Genomic DNA, 15,094 nt, shown 5'->3' on the forward strand with positions numbered 1-15,094 from the left:
CTTATGGTAATATAAGACTTATAGAAAATTTCCAGAGACAGAAAAGAGTTGTTTCCCTGAAGAACTGGAACCAGGGCATTCTCTTTCAGTTAGCCATCAAGGTCAGCAGACTCAACCCTCTTTTCTTGGTTTCCCAATAACACTCTAGCAGGAGAGACCATTCCAGATTGAATGTTGCACTTGGTTGCTATGTCTCCTTCATTTCCTCCAGCCCAGAATAATTCCAGCATTTAATTTTGGGCCCTTGAAATGAAAATTAGGCAACTTTTTATTATCGAGTATCTCTCAAATTTGGTTTGTTTTATGTTTTCTCCTGAGTCAATGCATGCTATGTTTTTTTTTTCATTAGAATACACAGACATGACTATCTTGTGTCTTCTTTTCATCTTCTCTGTAGTATAGGATTTTGTTTAGGCAGCTGTGCTCTCCTTGACATCCAACTGCCTTGGGCTCCACAATAGATCCCTCTATTGGCTTGCTGTATATTGCTTTTATTATGTTTAGGTATGACTCTTGTATCCCTGATAGTTCCAAGATTTTTGTCATGAAGGGGTGTTGGATTTTTTTTTTTTTTGCAGTATCTAATGAGATGATTTTGTGTTTTCTTTCAGTTTGTTTATATGGCGGATTAAATGGACAGATTTTCATATGTTGAACCATCTCTACATCTCTAGGTTGAAGCCCACTTGGTGATCTTTTTGATGTGTTCTTGGATTCAGTCTTCCATCATTTTATTGAGTATTTTTGCATCAATGTTCATGAGGGAAATAGGTCTGTAGTTCTCTTCCCTTGTTGAGTCTTTGTGTGGTTTGAATATCAGGGTGATTGTGGCCTCACAGAAAGAATTTGGCAGTGTTCCTTCTGTTTATATTTTGTGGAATGATTTAAGGAGAATTGGTATGAATTCTTTTTTGAAAGTCTGGTAGAATTCTGTGTTTAGACCTTGTGGTCCTGTTTTTTTTTTTTTTTTTTTTTTTTTTTCCTGGTTGGGAGACTTAATGACTGATCCTATTTTCTTATGGTTATAGGTCTATTTAAATTGATTATCTGGTCTTAATTTAACTTATGTAAGTGGTATCTATCAAGAAATTTCTTTTAGATTTTCCAATTTTGTGGAGTACAGGTTTTTGCTTCTCTGGGTTTCCTTGTAATCTATTGTTATATCCCCCCTTTTGTTTCTGATTTTGTTAATTTGGATAGTCTTTCTCTGCCTTTTAGTTAGTCTGGATATGGGTTTGTCTATTTTTTTGATTTTCTCTAAGAACCAACTCTTTGTTTCATTGATTCTTTGTATTGCTCTCTTTATTTCTATTTTACTGATTTCAGCCTTCAGTTTATTTCCTGCTGTCTACTCCTCTTGGGTGTGTTTGCTTCTTTTTGTTCTAGAACTTTCAGGTATTCTGTTAAGTAGATATTATGAGATCTCTCCAAATTCTTCATGAAGCACTTAGTGCTAGGAGTGGATGATCAGGTGGGAGGGCTTTAGCAGTGCAATGGCTCTTGGGAAAACAGGTTCCAAGCAGTGGGGTAGTCCAGGTGGCAGGTGGGTCACTCACCCTGCCCTCTGACTGGTGTGGCTTGTACCAGAGCAGTGGACTTCCCTTGCAGTTGGGGAGCAGGGCCCAGCAGGGGTGCTGGTGATGGGGTAGGAGGGGGAGGACCTCGAGATAGATGGGATAGGTCCTGGGGATCAAAGCAGAAAATGGTGCAGCAGGGCTGTTAAGCAGGCCACTCATCTATTTTTCAGACCTGGTATAGACTTTGGAAAATATGCAGTTTTTAGGTCTGATTCTATCAACTCTAAACAAGTCAGGCTGCTATTTTGCAATCATTTCCTCAGTTTCATTTTTGCCAGTTAAGGAAAGCTTCTTCCTTAACAGATGGTGGTGCTCATATTCTATCAGTCAAACTGCTAGCCAAACTCAAGCTGGTGTGAGGGTTGGCAAAGACCACTTTCCACAAAAATGCAAGTATTTGGCATAGAACACAGAGAAAAGCCTTATGTTGATGAATTCAGAGTTTAAATAATGTATCTAACTAATGCAGTTGTTTGATTAGCTAACAATGTACACCTTGCCTTATGACTTTAAGTAGTTGTGACTTTGTTTGTAAAAGATATAAAGCATGTGGACTTGGAAAAACGGCTATAAAATCACCTTCACACTGCTGAGTCATCTACTTGGGGAAAGAAAATTCCCTAAAACCTGGAGAGCCGTTAAAGTATCGACAGACTGGGGAAGAACCAGATGGTTCAGGCTTGTTGGGTTAAATTACTTGGAATTGTAAAATCAGAGTATATTTAATGACTTCTCAAATCCATGTTTTGATAACCCATGGGTCAGTCTGACCTTAACTAACCAAGCAGAAAGTTTTGTGGCTCTGTACCAAATGAACCTCAGATTAGAGTTTCCAAACCTCGTTGCTCTATCAAGGAACTATGTGTGTGTTGGCCTGATATGTGGTGTGGATGAAAAAGCTGGCAACACAAACATTTCAGAATGGCTTTGAAAGGAACAGTTTATCTTGGTAAGAATTGGCCTACCTCAGGCCTCACTTTCACTTCTTCAGTCTCAGTCATTGATGCTAGCAAGTTAAGAGTTTATGCTTGATTTTAATCTGAAGTTCTCATGAGTTTTACAGTTCATTAACTTCCTCAGGAGTCATGCTTACAAAAGTGATGTATCTCATGAGAGATGAAAAACTCCACCGAAGAAGGAGGCAGATGGGTGGAAATTGAAAGGATGTGTTCTGTGGTTGGGTGGCTGCTTGTGTAGTTGGCTATGTGGCCCTGGGCTGCTTATCTTTGTAGTTTGAGGTTGTCTCATGGTGGTGGATGGGCAGGATGATCCCCTCTGTATCTGCTCTTGTAAAGACCAGTTAGTATTTATGAAGTGTTGGAACAATGCCCGGCATATAGTAAACTCTGTTACTGTTACTCACATGGTGAATTAATTGTTGAATTGAAGCCATTAGGTGGAAAGTCAGGAAGAGTGGGTTCCAAACACAGCTCTGCTGTCTCTTAGCTCACTGACTCAGTCTGAAGATTGAAAACTCCTAGCAAGGGGTATACGCTTGTATTTTTCTCTATAAAATGAGAGTGGGATGAGTGGAGTCTATACATGCCTATAAACCCTCTAGGGAAACTTGAAACACATGAGAGGCAAATGTTGGGAGGAAAATCAGAAAAAATGTGGAGGACACTTCATTTGTGTGCTCATCCTTTCGAGTGCTACTCCACCACATGGGTAGCTTAGCTGAGGCTTTCTGCATGTGTGAGCTTACATGGCTCCACCAGAGGGGCTTTTCCTGAGCACAGCCACTGAAATCATCCTTGCTGCGCAGGTGTGGTATCCTTGGGAATAGTTACTGAATGGCAAAAAGAAATAAAAGGAGGCCATGACTGCTCCTAAGGGGTCCAGGTGAAGGTTTATTGTACTTGTGAGGGAGAGCACAGCCAGAGGCAGACATCTGGGAGAGTCCAGAGTGGACATGGTCAGACTGAGCTGGGCTGTGTGAGGAGATGGCAGCAGGAGAGCAAGAGATGAGCCAACGACCAAGAGACTGGACAAGAAGCAAAAGCATAGCCCACAGAGGGGGATTATATAGGAGGAGCAGCTGGGCTGGGGGAGGGGAGGGCAGCCCAGCCCCTGGGCTGGAGCAGTTTAGGGCAGAGGGTGTGGTGTGCCAGCCAGGTCCCATAATAGGTAGGGACTGAGGGATGCAGGAGACCCTGGCAGCCAATGCCAGCTTTGATATATTAATAAACTACTTAGTTCGCCTTTGTTCCAGGTTTGAGACCTAGCAGTTATCATTATGAACATCCCTCATCTGTCACAGGCAGCAGGGGTGAAGTGTAATGGGGCGGCATGTCTTCCCTGCCCACACCTCCTAATGATAGACAGTGGGGCCAGCTCTCCCACTCTCCCACCTTTGGGGCTGGCTCAGCTGCGCCCTGCCAACAGGGCCAGGTCTACTGTGCTGTCCAGGTGAAGTATAGGGCCTGCTCTCCTGGGGGCTGCAGCTGATAAGGGGCCCCTGCCACCATATGGCAGATAAGGGGCGGGGCCAGATCTCCCACACTCATGTTCTGGTGCCTGCTCACCCCACCCCACCCCCAGCCCAACAGGATCAGCTCTACTGTGCTGCCCATGTGAGATACAAGGCCGGCTTTCCTGAATGCTGCAGCTGGTAAAGGGGAGGGTCTGCACCCTCACCTGCTGCAGAGGGTAGGGGTGGAGGGGGAGAGCATCTTTGCTTCACCCTCACCACTGTAGACAAGAGGGGGCAGTACCATGCAACCCCACTCTCATGTCCTCAGGGCGGGATCACTTGAGCCCCCTCCCTCCCCTGGCTGCTAACAGGGTCAGCTCTACTGTGCTGCTGCAGGTGAGGGGCAGGACCAATTCTCCCAAGTGCTGCAGTCCCTCGTGAGGAGCTGAGGCAACTTTGTACAGCCTTTTGCCCTCAGCCTTTGGTGCTATCAGGAGCTGCAGACATCAACCCAGACCTCCACTGCAACAGCAACGGGGCTGTGAATCCAGACATGGGCTCTGCAACAGCCCAGGCCCAGACATCACCATGGCCCTGGGTAGCAATCAAGCCACCCACCTCACCCTGCTCCTCACTCGTTTGGGTTTCACCTCTTCAGAACGCGAACCATTGTCTCTCTCATACCTCACTATGCGTTTGCTCACCGTAATAGAGCCCAGCTACCCAGCACTGCAAGCAGGCCTGTAAACACAGGCACCTGGGGCATTTTTAAAAATGTATTGCTTCTTTACTCCTGGTACCCAGGAGACTGTGTTACAAGCACTGAAGACTTGATCATTTTCTCATAACCATCTAAGGATGCACACAGTACAGAGGGTTCTCTTCTAGATGCTGAGAAAAACCAGCGGGTTAGAGAAATAACAGCTTTGCTCTTAATGCAGTTATATTTTGAGATGAATCAAATAGCAAATAAATCACCAAGCACATAAAAGCATGCCATTGAGAGTTAAAAATTATTTGTATGTATGTGTGTATGCTTGTTCACCCATGAGTCAGTGCAAATGTGTTGTGTTTTGTCTGTGAATGTATATGTGCACCTGTGTGTGTGTGTGTGTGTGTGTGTGTGTGTGTGTGTGTGTGTGTAGGCCTGAAGTTGACATTGGGCATCTTCCTTGATCACTATTTTTGAGGCAGGGTCTTTTGCCAAACCTGGCACTCATGATTTTGGCTAGTCTACCTAGACAGTATCACCTGCCATGGAGAGGGGAAGTGGATGAAAGCTGGGGTGGGGGCATTTCTGCAGAAACCAGCATGAGGACAATGGCAGTGGGGATGACAAGAAAAGGACCTGGGTAGGAAACAAAGGGTAGGGAGCATCCGAGGCCAGATGGCGTGTGCAGTGGAGTGTGAGTGAGGCAGTCCAGGCCTTGACAGGGCAGCTTTAGGGTGACTGGAGCATGGCCTGCCCCAGAAGGAAGGCATCAGGAATGAACCCCCAGTGCCTGACTCACTCACCACCTGAAGCCTTGCTACATGACTTTCTTTTCACAGCACTCAGTGTAACATTTAAATGGCTGCTGGAGACTAGCTTGCTTTAGCAGTTTGCCTTGTGAACTGTACTGAAGCCATTCCTCAATTAACCCCAAGTGCATGCTTTATGTTCAGAAGATAACCCATTGGTTACACTGCAATTGAATTGCCAACACTGCTTTCCACACCCTCCCTGGCCCATCAGCTCCAGTTTCTTTCTATGAATTTTTCCTTCAGATCTACAAATGTGTTCAACTGACTGCTTTCCTAAAAAACATTTCTCAGGCTTGTATGTTGTCAACCTTCTTGACACCACCTCCCAGCTGTCCAGAGACTCACTCAAAGACGACTTTGACCAGCTTGTACCTGGGTGTTCCAGTGGCACAAGCCAACTCATGATTTCTGAACCAGAATGCATCATCATTTCCTTTCTCCTGTATCCTGTCCAGTGCTCTCTCTAGCACATCTGTTTGTACAGAGTGGCACCAGCGTCCATGCAGCTGACTCAGCTGACTCAGCAACTATTTGGAAATGGTCTTGGGCTTCTCCCCTGCGTTTCTTGTTACATTTTCTTTGCGTTTTAATCTCACTTTCTTTCTTCTCTTCATTCTCTCTTACTCACTGATATTTGGGACTCTTTAATTGGTCTCTCAGCATCTAACTTTTTCATTTGCCCACTACAGTTCTTCAAATGCCACAGCTGTTCCTGTCACTTCCCTGTTAAGTGCATCTCCTGGCGCTAACAAGATGGCTCAGTGGATAAAGGCACTTGCCACTCAGCCTGGCTACCTGAGCTAGATCAGAAGCCCCACACGGTGGCAGGAGAATCCTGACTCCTGCAAGTTGTCCTGTGACCCCCCACACATGCACTCCTCAGCAAGAAATGAACCCCCAGTGCCTGACTCACTCACCACCTGAAGCCTTGCTACATGACTTTCTTTTCACAGCACTCAGTGTAACATTTAAATGGCTGCTGGAGACTAGCTTGCTTTAGCAGTTTGCCTTGTGAACTGTACTGAAGCCATTCCTCAATTAACCCCAAGTGCATGCGTAGGGTTACGGAACTGTTTCCAGATGGAGAGAGAAGGCCAGGGAATGAATTGCCTGTTAAAAGTAATGTCTATGTAGCTTTGGTCTGGCGTTTTCTGTGCTGGCAGGGGAGTCTGTTGACCAAGAGACATTGTGTTCTATTTTGGGGAGGGTTAGATAATTAGAAAGTAAATAAAGAGAATAAAGTGCCTCCTCAGTATATTTTGTCCCTGGTTCCTTCTGCTGCACCCATGGCATTTAAACATGGTTGTCATCTTATTTTCTAGTTTCTTTTACTTACTAGTTGCCAGTTATTCAATTGTTCTGTGATATTTTCTAGTCTCATTCTTTGGTCTCCATCCATGACACTCTCAGCTGCTATCTTTTAAGAATTTGGAATGTTTTGGTTCCTCATAATGTTGGTTAGCCAGGTTTATCCCCCATTCTGAAGGGCAGGGAAGACAATCTCTAGGAACTAGCTTACCTGGATCATGTATGCACTTATGGCTGAACTCTCTCCCCTTGTCCTGGTCTGCTGTGAGAGGAAACTAAACAGAAACATGTAACCGTATGATTTATCACTCAATACAGAGAAACAATGGGAGAAGCAGCATCCTTGGGTGTCTCTTAGGTTCCAAGGTTCAGGTTATTCCTCTTGCATGGGAAGCATGCTCCCTCAGTTGGAGATACCTAGAACACTTAAGTTGTAGCATCAATTCTGGTTTGCTTTGCTATGGAGGATTGCCTCATAATGCTGTTTCCAAAACGGAGTTCTTGGGCAAACCAATGCTGAGTGGAGAGTACACTGTGCAGAGACTCTTAAGTCATTGGGATCTGATTCCTACTGAGTGCCCATTGTGTTCCTGGGCCACTTATCACTCTGTGGCTAAATGGATCCACATAATGTTACATATCAGGTTTTGCCCCTTTGTTTTGGTTTTCTTCTTTTCTATAGTGTTACTGATCTGTTTTACTTTTCTAAGTTATCTTCCAATTCCATCATTAAGCTTCATTCTTCTTCCAAGCAGTGCTTCACACACAATATTGCCTAGAGTTAGAAAAAACATCCGAAGTATGATATGATTCGTGTAGCATTCGGTACCAATCTTATCTTCAGAGCCCAGCTTTACCTTAGCTGAAGCCATGGGACCCAGGCTCACCACTGACCCAATGACCATTCTGTAGCTCTAGTGACCTTTCTGTGATTGGACATGGTGACCCTTTCTTCACCACTAACTCTCTCTCATAACTCAGTGTCAGTGACAATACTTCCTCTTGAGTTCTGTCTTCAACCACATCAGGACAAATATGTCCTTATAGCCTCATGAGAGGGTCCTTGTAAGTGCTCCCCAGTGTTTCTCCATTCTTCTCACTCAGTCCTCAGTCCTTGAGTGACTTTGATACCTGCTGCTTTATTGTAGAATCTCATGTGGTGATACATTGTTTATTAGTTATTCAAGCTTGCCTGAGGATTCAGAAAGCAAAGTCAGCTTCAAGCTATAGAGATCAGGCAGTGGTGGAACACACCTCTAATCCCAGGACTCAGGATTAAGAGATAGACGGATCGCTGTTAGTTCAAGGCCACCATGGTCTACACAAGAAGATGAGTAACAAAGCTCATGCCTTTGATCCAAGCACTAGCAAGGTATTTGAGACAGGAGCAGTGTCTCAGAGCTGGCATCCATTCTCCAGCCACATTGAGAATAGGAAGACATTGAAGTCTCAGGATTCTCCAGTCACGCTAAGGAGGGGTTACAGTCAGAGGTTTGGTGGATCCAGAATCACCTTTCAGTCTGAGGTAGAGTGAGAGCTAGTGGCCAGTTGCTTTGCTTTTCTGTTCTTCAGCTTGAAGCTTGAATTCCAATATTAGTCTCTGGAACTTTTAATTTCCATATTACAGTCTCAAATCTGCATATCTCCACACCTTTCTGTTTTGACACCTAGGCCATATAAATGTCAAGCAGTAATTCCCCTTGGTGTTCTATCTGCCGCCTATCATGTCCAACTTGAAAACATCACTTGCTCAACCCTCTTACAGTGCTTTTATTCCTCCACATTCCTAGTCTTCTCTTGGTAAATGACGTCACTTAACACTCAAATTAGAACAGTGAGTCACCCCAGACTTCTTAATTACATATGTATTTATATATAACTCAGTTTTTTGTCCTTTTATTAGTTTATTTTGTGTGTTATGGGAAGGGTGCCGGGGAATTCACATGCCATAGCATGAATGTGGAAGTCAGAGGGCAATTTTATAGTAGGTTCTTTCTTTCCACCTTTACATGTCTTCCAGGGATCAAACCAGGTTGCCAAGTTTGTGCTGCAAGAACCTTTACCCACTGAGCTGTTTTGTAGGTCCTCCTTTTTATTCTTTACATCCAACTAATGGATAGTAAATAATAATCATTCAAGATGCATTTTGACATAGAAATAAATACAAAGTGAAATTTCCATTATTTCAAAATTTGCCACATTGCAAGGGTTTATTTTTATTGTACTAAGTCATACTACTCAAAAGTACTTAAAATACATCTATACTACTCTAAGAACTGTGGTAGTAGTTTATATGTTATCTCAAGCATTTTTCTCCAGATATTTGTGAATTAGGCATTATTTTTCTACCTCATAAATGGAAGAAATGTTGCTCAAAGATACCCTTTATATCTAATAGAGATTATGAATTCTGTTTCCTAATATTAAGATGAAAATGAATGCTGTATTTATTATATCAGGCCTATCTGCTATGTGTCCTCACTAATTTGGCAGTCAATATATCTACTGTTCATCATTAAATTTAATCCTAATGCCCCTTGGCCTTACTTCCTGGTGGTGTAAGAGTCCAGAGTATGCTCATGGTCATGCATCCAGGTGAGGCTTGGCTTTGGGTCCACACCGCTATTATGGCCATGCTCACCACCCATTTAGGTGAGGCTTGGTCACTGCCATCATGGCCATGCTCACCACCCATCTAGGTGAGGCTTGGCTTGGAGTTCACACCACCCTTATGGCCGTGCTCACCACCCAAATTCCCAGTTCCTGGAAAGCAGAGAACTGCTGTTTTTTAATCCATCTTTGTGCTCAGCTCTGTTAGACCATCATCTCCTAAAGTGAGTACCTTTATGGTAATGTAGTCCAGGTATCCGCTGTGGCCTGCATTCAGGCCTGGAGTCTCAGGAAGCCTCTCGTCTGCACTGGCAGATCTGATCCCTCTCTTAGAAGGCAGCTATTTTTGTAGGATTGGTTTGACCTTTCCAGTGACTGTCAACTTTGCTTTTGTCCTGCTTATAAATGCCACTAATGGACTCAAATACTGTCAGATACAGTTCTCTGTTTCGACTTTTTCTAGCATTTGTACAGTAGCACAAAGCAAACAAAAGTAAATATTTCAATAGATGTTCTTCTCATCAAATGCTATCATGTCTCGTTTAATCATGTCCATGGTTATGTATTGTGTCAGGTACTCAGGTGTGGGCTGTGGAGCTATGTGCGCTGAATGTCACTGCTACTCTAGCCACTGTTCAAACAGGGTTAGCATTGTAACCTTGTTAATTCTCATCATTTAATGTGTTTAGGATTGGACCCATGTTATGTGGAAGAGGCAAAGTCTTGATTCACGTCAATTGATGGTGAAATCACCATTTGAGATGGTTGTGGTGAGATTGGCCACAGGCTGTAGTCTGCCAACCCTGCTGTGGCCTAAATCGCCCCTAGCAGCCCACAATGAGCACAGCCTGGCAGGGAACCTAACCTGCTAGCTCTGGCATCCATAAGAACTCTCAGAGCAACCCAAACTCTCAGCCCCTTCTCTTTCCATACACATCCAAAGGGCCACCCACCAAAGCTCAAAAAAGTAAACCTTTGTGGGTTAATGAAACCCTCTTTTCATTAAAAATTAAAAAGTAAACCTTGGTGAGTTTTTTTATAAAAAGTTTTAATGAGTCCCTTCTTTTTATTAAAAATAAAATGGACTTTGGCCAATATGAGGTCCAAAGTTCCTGTTGGTGTTTAAAGTAACTATTTCTAACAATATCTAATGTGAAAAATAGAACACCTCAACTTTTAGACACGTAGAGGGGATTTTAGCAACATCTCAAAGAAATAAACTCCCAAGGATAAAAATGCCTAATAGTTAAATAATCTGTCCCCATGGTTTGGTTGTGTGTTCTATTTAAGCTTCATCTTTAAAGTGTTAAATACTGATATCCACACTATGCTCAGTCATCATCTTGTTCTTCTTGCCCAAACTAGGGTATTCTATAGAGGTTGTTTTTTTAATGCTCCATTTCTGATGTAGAAATAGTATCCTAAGAATGTAATGACTTTTCATGCCAGCTAGAGCTGCATGGTGAGACCCTGTTTCAAAAATAAAATAAAATAATGTAACTGTGCTGGCTAGATTTATGTCAACTTGACACAAGCTAGAGTTACTAGAAAGGAAGGAACCTTAATGAAATAAGTGCCCCATAAGATTGGGCTGGAAGGCATTTTCTTAATTAGTGATTGATGGTGGGTGGTGCCAATCCCTGGGCTGGTGGTCCTGTGTTCTATAAGAAAGCCACGAGGAGCAAACCAGTAATCATCATCCTTCCATGGCCTCTGCTTCAGCTCCTGCTTCCAAGTTCCTGCCCTGTGTGAGGTCCTGTCCCAATCCCCTTTGATGAGGAACAGTGATGTGGAAGTGTGAGTCAAACAAACCCTTTCCTGCCCAAGATGCTTTGGTCATGGTGTTCCATTGAAACAGCAGTAGCTCTAACTATGACAGTAGCTAACATGCACTTCTTCTCCTGTTTATGGTATCAAATAGGATAACCAATGAATGGATTAATTCCTAACTCTCTAGCTTCTTCCCTTTTCCTAATTTAAGGTTCTATTGGCTCAGATGACTGACTCTGCTGCATTGTCCTTTCCTCATTGGTGTCTCTGGGTCAGGTGTCTCTTCATCAGCAGTCTCTGGGCATAGAGGCAGGCTTGGCTCAGGGAAGAAGTACCTGCCTCCAAGCTCATGAGGGCTGGCCTGTGCACCGGGAACAGGGCAATTATGGCTTGTGAGGGCTGGCCGCAATTTCTCTTACACATACCCAATTCAAAGTGCTTTCTAGACTTCTTTTTCATACCTTTAAATGCTCCCTAGGGAACGAACTCTGCTCCCAACTTTCTGAAGTTTTTACTCAGGTGATCTCTACTTCATAGATACCAACCATTCATTTCCTGTTACATGTGCTGGGCAAATGTTCCATTTATCATCATCTCTCCCTGACATACAGTCTAATTCAGCCCCTCATGATACAAGGACATTCATCCCTCACCCTGCTAAGCCCCACCATCATTCCTCTTGCTTTATGCTCTTTCTGGGGTTCCAGGCTTCCCTTCTCCTTGATGAGACCACTCTTTTGTTGACTTAATCTCCTTATTATGTAAGGTGGACCTACCTCCTTCCAGTGGAATGTGGTCATTAATATTACACAGTTTCAAAGGGACACTCACAGTCTCTTCACTTTGTTTGGGCCTTTATACCTTGATACCCACACCCATTGCCAGTGCCTTCTTTGCCCAGCTCAGTCTAATGGCTCTAGGAAGGGGCAGGGTTACAGGTTCCCCTTCCATCCTTGTTTCCATCCTGGTAAACCCAGAGATTGTGATTCAGACTGGGACACCGGATAGGCTATGGGTCCAAACTGGCACTTTAATGTTTTGTTACATTTTGCTTTCTTTCCATCAAAAAAGGGAGCTTTTTTTATTTTGTGTTTTTGCCCTTTGAGTTTCTTGGTGACAGAAGTCACTCATAGGCCCACCCCCTACTCAGTCAGTCACTAGATCCAGCTGTCAGAGAGAACTTTTGCTTGGCTAAAGGAAAACAAACCTTCCACAGGATTTTTCCTTTTTTCATCTTTTCCTTGTGGTGACATCTTGTTTATACTCTAACAAATATAGCTTGCCTGAAAATCAGAAGGTGGATCTAGCCACTAGTTAGCCATAGAGGTCTGGAGGTCTATACAGACAGACAGGAAGTGAGGAATTGGAAGAGAGGAATATAAGGTGGGGGGAAATAGGGGATTGGTCTCTTTTTAGTCTGAGGAGTTTGCAGATGTAAGAGTTCTAGTGGCTGGCTGCTCTGCTTCTCTGATCTTTCAGCTTTCACTCCCTAATATCTGACTCAGGGTTTTTAGTATTAAGACCAATTAGGGCTCATGCTACATATTGGCACTCAACTTAAAGGCACAAATTCATGGAAAAGGCACTTGCATGTGACTTTGCAGCCGCTGGCACACTCCGGTGCCCCCACTGGAGTCGGAGCTAGATTTTCTTTTCCTTTTTCCCCAAGCCTCTGAGCGAGTTTGGAATTTTCCTGTTGTAGCCTCTCTTAAACAGTCCTCAGCTGCCACCCAAACTTCAGAATCACCTAGGTTAGGACTTACCCTCCCTAGACTGTCTGGCTCTGCCTTCAGGCAGCTCCCACCACACATGCTTCCTTACACCCCTCTCATTGGGCTGCCCTTCTCACTCATGGCTACATGCTAGCAGCTGCAGCTGTCCTCAGCCAGGCTGTTCACCACCTGTGTTCTCTGACTAGATATATTATGCAGCCTTAAGCTCCACCATCTTTGTTGACAGATTTGGTGAGACAATTGGGAAGTCTTAAAGAGGGCTATTAGAGAAAGAGAGTTTTTTCCCCACATTAAAAAATGGGAAACACTATTTCAATGGAGGGATTTAAGTCTCTGATAATATGCTGGATGGTTAGACAATGGAACAATTAGATGAGAGGATAACTAATTTAGATGGGACTCATGTAATGCCAATTATAAACATTAAATATCAGTTTTATCATTTTGTTTTATCACTAAAAAGTTGGTTAATATGAGTGCTAAAATACAAGTTTTAGAAAAACCTAATAAAACAGATCATAGAGGTATTCAGACCCAGAGAGAGGAATTCAATAAAGAACTAATTTCAGCATTGCATTATAAGGTTAGACAGGAATAGCCTAAGGTTTTCAAACAACCAACTTTAATTTATACAGTCACCTTTTAGGAACCACTGCCAAATGGTAGACATTCCCAAGGCTATGCAAGAGTTAAATGAACACCTGTGGAAATGTTAGATTTAAGGAGATTGAAGGAAGCAATAGTGTCATATGGCATGCATTCACCTTTTCTGAAAAAGATGTTAAACTAGTGGTCAACTTGTAATAGAATTATCCCTAGAGACTGGAGAGATTTGTTTACAGTGCTCATGGAATCTGGTCCTCAATTACAATGCAAGACCTGGTGGAAAGATGAGATTAAGACCACTAAAAAACCAAGCAGGGCTAGAGGTATGGAAATCCCCTCAAATCAACTTCTTGGAGAGGGAGATTGTGCTGATATACAAAGGCAACCTCTATATGATGGCCACGCCCTGATTTATGCCTCACAGCCACTTTGAATGTTTGGGATAGAATTGGAGACATAGGAAAGAAAATTGAGTCTTTTACTATACAGGGCCCAAAGGGAGCCTTCACAGATTCCTTATGAAGATTGGTATCAGCAATAAATAGAATGGTACCAGATTCAGAAGCCAGAAAAATAATAATTGAATCTCTGGCTTTTGAAAATGCTAATTCTTAGTGCAAAAGGATAATTAATTAGGCCTTTAAAGGCAAGATCAGCACCTTTGGAGGAATGGATCTGAGACGAAATCAATATTGAATCTCATTACCATGAGGATGCATGGAAAGGAGAGGTGATTCCCAGAGGTTTGAGGAAAAATCAAAATGCCAACTTTTAATTGCAGTAAACAAGGTCACTTAAAAAGGGATTGTAGACAGTGCATTCCTAGAAACAATGTTTTTTTTTCTAAGCATAATTCAAAAAGAACACCTCTCCCATCTGGATTATACAGAAGGTGTGGCAAAGACAGGCACTGGATAAATGATTGTAGATCAACAGGGGACAGTCAATGTAACCGTTTGCCATCAGGAAATGCCTTGAGGGGCCTCCCACAGGCTCCCATGCCAAATCCGGTTCACTTGTTTTCTGTAACCGTGGAGGAAACTCCTACCTAGAGCAATTAAAGAACCTAATGCCTGTTATAAGAAACCATGCTGCTCTGGATGATAGAAAAGCTATAGAAAGGAGAACAAAGCCGGGTGGCACACACCTTTAATCCCAGAACTTGGGAGGCAGAGGCAGGTGGATTTCTGTGAGTTTGAGATCAGGCTGGTCTACAAGAGCTAGTAGGCATACTCCAAAGCCACAGATAAAACCCTGTCTCGAAAAAAACAAAAAGAAAGAACTTTCAGGAGAAACCATTAAGCAAATATTTTGGCAAACTTCTATAAATGAACAAAGACCAAAATTAAAAATATGAATAAATGATGCTGTCATTGGAGGCCTTGTAGACACAGGTGCAGATGTCGCAATAATTTTGCATCCAAATTGGCTTCTTCAGGAGGTAAATGTTCAGATTTTAGGGATTGGAACTTTATCTCAGGTAAAACAGAGTTCAAGATGGGTCAAATGTCTAGGGCCAGAGGACACAAAAGATAGGACTGCTGAACTTTGCC

The 15,094-nt window shown here is 43.1% G+C and overlaps 1 protein-coding gene across 1 annotated transcript in view; it reads left to right on the top strand.

Moving 5' to 3' along the window:
• Nucleotides 1-15,094, top strand: part of Fbxl13 (F-box and leucine rich repeat protein 13) — a 198,368-nt gene that overhangs the window by 46,716 nt on the left and 136,558 nt on the right. The window lies entirely within an intron of this gene.

The sequence above is a fragment of the Cricetulus griseus genome (assembly GCF_003668045.3).
Source record: "Cricetulus griseus strain 17A/GY chromosome 1 unlocalized genomic scaffold, alternate assembly CriGri-PICRH-1.0 chr1_0, whole genome shotgun sequence".
Taxonomy (NCBI): Eukaryota; Metazoa; Chordata; class Mammalia; order Rodentia; family Cricetidae; genus Cricetulus; species Cricetulus griseus.